A 4469-nucleotide genomic window follows, 5' to 3' on the forward strand; every position below is an offset into this window, starting at 1 on the left:
TATTGCTATTCTATGAGATCAAGCTGTGGATTCGATCATAGAATCAGAACAATTGTTATCGTCATTCCATGGGACCAGTCGTTGATTCGACCATGGAATAAGAGCGATTGTAATTAGGAATAATTAACTTTGTGGCTCTATACTAGCACAGCAAGCTGTCTAGGAGCATTAATTATCCTGATATGAGCTTGCGGGTAAGTCGTATCCTTTATATAGTCAGGGTAAACTTGTTTGTTCCTGAAGACGTTATTGCTCTATACTAGCAGAGAAAGCTGTCTAGGAGCCGTCCATCTGGTGATGCTATATAGAAATAATCATTGAAAGTATTCAGTATTCATGAGATATGCCGTTGTCCAGTCGTGAGATTACATATCTACATGTACTCTGAGAGAAAGTACTATCCGTTGAGAATTCGATGAGAGACCCGTGTCTCGATACTCACGTCTGATTGTTGAATCAGATCTTCGTATAATTATGAGTTTACGAATTTATCCTTTGTCGAAAATCTACCATCTACACTATGGTATCTTATTTTTACGTAATTTTTATAACAACTATTTTTACCTGGAAAAACCCCAACCAATTGAAACATACAAACTCAACATTCATTTTGGTAATGACTCAACTCACGACAAAATAAACTCAACACTTTGCATCCTCCTAACTATAATTAAATCAGAAATGCATGAAAAATGCTTTAAATGCAAAATTTAATCTCTAGGACAACCATTTTTACCTGATAAGACAAACTAAAACAAATCAAAAACGAAACTGAAACTTAATAGGAAGACAATAGATACAAGTTGTCTCCAGAAAAAGGAAGCAACTAGCATCAGTTGTCTCCAACAGTGGAAGCAACTTGGTCAAGTTGTTTCCAAAGATGGAAGCAACTTGATGAGGTTGTTTCCAAAAATCTGAAGCCGAAAATTGTAACCTACAACAACATTATCATACACAAAACATTAAAACATTGTTTTGTAACTTAAACTTTAGTAGAGACGCGATTGCTTTGAGATGTATGCATAAAGATAATTTCACAGGCAAGTACATTTACCATAAAAGGCTATCTTAAATGCATTAAACCAAGCCGCGATAGCATAAAGACAATCTAACGGATCATAAGATTCATAAACAGTACAATAACATAAATAAAATAACGTGAAAACATTGCGATATTTTGTTGGATATGTATGTCATGTGAACAAGTAACGTGGTAAAGCCGCAAGTATCATCGACATAGTGGAATACCAAAAAGATATAGCTAAAAGATAAGAAAGTTGATTGACCAGTATTACCTCATTCATTTCAATACTTCATATAAGCTTTCCACACTATCCTCCCAATATGTACAAAGGCCTTGGTTCACAGAAACAAATACTAGAATCAGATAACCTTTTTATGGTATTTGAAGTAGTAAAATTATGAAAAGCAAGATAGCCCTTCTAATATATAACGAGACACAAAAAAAAGTCAGTGAGATCCGAGAGGAACAAAATGAAAGGAGATTCTAAATAGATGGGCACATACCCCATTCTTCCGAAGAGCTGTCATCCGAGCATAAATATCTAAATACATTTGGCTACATTCAACATAAAATGAAAGGAAATGCTAGATAAACCGGCACATACACTTGCAATTTTTTCTGCAAAAGCACATATACACACACTATATATAAGAAGACTAACTATATTGGACAATCGGTATTCATTTTCCAACACTAAAACAAAAGCAGACACCAAACATACTCAGTAATTATAGCTCACAAACAAAAATGAACACAAAAAAAGTAACTATTTATGATTAATAACACATAACTTACAACAAAAATGAAGAAATAACTTAAAATTTCGATAAATTCCAAATTCGAATCAACAAAATGAATCATATTACATCCAATTGGTTCACAAAAAGCTAACAAAAGTGACCAATCAAGAGATAAGAAAAATCGATAGGCACATAAATCAAGCCGTCTAATCATTTACAAATTCACTTTATATCCAAGAAAAATTATGCACGACGCAAATGCGAAAGAATGCGTTAACTTGATAATACAAAATGTTAAATTTTCTTGTAGTTGGCATTAACCAATGCTAGCACAAACATTCAGTAGTACATGTTGCACATTAAGCCAAGAAAATGATACAACTAAACATTGAAAATGAGGGAATAATGACTCACATGCTTGTAAAGACCAATTGATTCATATGAGAAATCATCTCTGCCATATAAATCCCCTAATTCGCAAACAAAAATAAACGAATCGAATCCAATTTGGCTTGAAAATTGTCGCCATTCACATAAATGCAAAAGACTCTGCTTGTTTTCAACTTTAGAAAATTGAAAACCTAAAAACGAATTCAGATCCATTAAAAACGATTGTAATTTGTGAAATGGAACTATAAATTCAAAATGATATTGTAATTTGAGTTTATATTATTCAAAATTAAAATAGAAATCACCATAGCCAACAATAGAGAAAGTAGAACAAACCGTCATCATTTGAATACCTTTCTTCTTTCACATCCACAAGAAATCACCACCACCACCATCTCCCAACCACCAAAATCACACCAAATCTCCACCACCACCTCAACAACCAGAACCGCCACTATCTCCTTCACCAATTTCATCATCCTATTCTCATCACCACCAACAACAATAACTACAACTAGTTAGAATACCACCATTACCAGCATAAACTTAAACAAGAGAAAAAAGACAATCACCTTGAATCTCCTTCACCAATTTAGGAATAAACATAGCTTGAATTTCGATTTGTATCACGAGAATACAAATCCAAAAAGAGAAAGAAGATAATCAATCCATTTCTAAATCTGTATGTTCTTGATTTAGAGGCGGCGGTGACGATGAAGATTTCAATACTAGATGTTGCATTTGTGGTGGTGGTGGTGGTGGTGGTGGTGGTGGGATTGGGAATAAAGTGATGATACCGATGGAAATGGTGGCGGTACGTTTAGGGAAGAGGAGGAGCATGTGGTGCTACTGCTTATAATTTTTCTGATGCTTGGACCGAATAAATGAAGAAAAAGAAATAAGAGGCTAAAATAGGGATTCAATAAGATAAGGTTTTGTTTTGGACTTATTTTTTACCCCTGAAGGGTGTTCGTGCAAAGCCCATGGATACTAGGGGCATATATAACATTCCCACTTTTCAAAGGCAGGGAAGAGATAAGTCAGGGGTCCGAGTTAGTCACTGTTCTGTACAAGTTTCTTAGGCTAAAATTCAGCTAAACAAGTCTGTTATTGTCATCGATATTGCAGATGAACGGAAGAGATTGAAGAGGAATAAGGAGCAAGAAAAGAAGCTGTAAAAAGGGGTAAAACCTAAACCTACAGATCATATCTCACACCCCCTTCAGGACTGCCGCAACCCTAACTTCAGCGAGCTTTTTCTTGCTGAACAACCTCCATTCAGTTACCACCTCCTTGCATACCATCAACACTTCACAGTTCATCTCCTGCATCACCACTGCGTACATCATCTCAGCACATCCATATGCATACACCCATACCACCTGACATCCACCTGCATATCCATCTCCAACCCATTACCACCTGCATCTCACTTTGCATATCACCAACACTCCACCCTTCATTACCATATGCATAACCTCCAGTTCGCAGCTATAACATCTATCAGTCCATCATTCCACCAGCATATAGGCATCAAGGAGTTCGCCGATACAGCACCAAGCCAACAACAATACTATTTCACTACCACCATTACGTTATCACCAGGCCATGCCATTCGCCAACATCAACGATCCATATTCATCTCCACCTGCAGCTGTTTTGGTTTTGTATTCCTGTTTCTATTCTTCCTTTGCCATGAACTCCAGTAGCTAATTGCATTTGATTGGGGACGATTTCAACGTCCGAACATGATTCACAATTGATATTTAAAAGAGCCTGTTTTCTTGCAATCTGTCTTTTTATTGTTCATTCTCTACTGTGCCAATATTGCTTATGTGAATTGTTTATGAATCGTTTAAGTTGCAAATTAGATGGTGAATTCATAATTCTCATACTAATTCGAGAACTCTTCAACCCGTAATTGTCTAGATGTTCTGAGTACAAGTAGCAATATGCGAGTATTGACGATGGGATTTTGTTAAGTATTCGTATGTATTGAATGACACTAATAGGTAATTCATGCTTTTTATTTTATCACTAGGAACAATCTTATCTCATAGAACTTAAAGCATTTTTCTAAGTCACACCTAGAGAGCGTACTTCTAGGAAACTTGACAAGTAGAAACCGGTAGTCGAGCGCTTCCGTGTCCGGTGAACTTAGGAGATAATAACGGAATAGTTGAGCGTACCAATTATTCTAGGGTTGTTAGTAACAAGGTACTTTGGATAAACTAACTATATCAATAAGATTCATGTTTTGTGACCGAGAAAGAGTCCTTGATCATTCTCATCCTTATTTTTTACATTTATTTGTT

The 4469-nt window shown here is 35.8% G+C and overlaps 1 long non-coding RNA gene across 3 annotated transcripts; it reads right to left on the reverse strand.

The window, feature by feature from the left end:
* Nucleotides 1–655: 655 nt before the first annotated feature.
* LOC113309103 lies at nt 656–3028 on the reverse strand. 3 transcript variants are annotated; one of them, XR_003340327.1, is made up of 5 exons: nt 2727–3028; nt 2179–2634; nt 1528–1642; nt 1296–1356; nt 656–934 (listed from the first exon to the last, which is right to left on the reverse strand). It is a non-coding gene; the product is annotated as an uncharacterized LOC113309103 (long non-coding RNA). The 3 variants fall into 3 exon arrangements; XR_003340325.1 differs by lacking the exon at nt 656–934 and having other exon boundaries at nt 1046–1356; nt 2508–2634; XR_003340322.1 differs by lacking the exon at nt 656–934 and having other exon boundaries at nt 1046–1356.
* Nucleotides 3029–4469: the final 1441 nt, after the last annotated feature.

The sequence above is a fragment of the Papaver somniferum genome, chromosome 1, assembly GCF_003573695.1.
Source record: "Papaver somniferum cultivar HN1 chromosome 1, ASM357369v1, whole genome shotgun sequence".
NCBI lineage: Eukaryota > Viridiplantae > Streptophyta > Magnoliopsida > Ranunculales > Papaveraceae > Papaver > Papaver somniferum.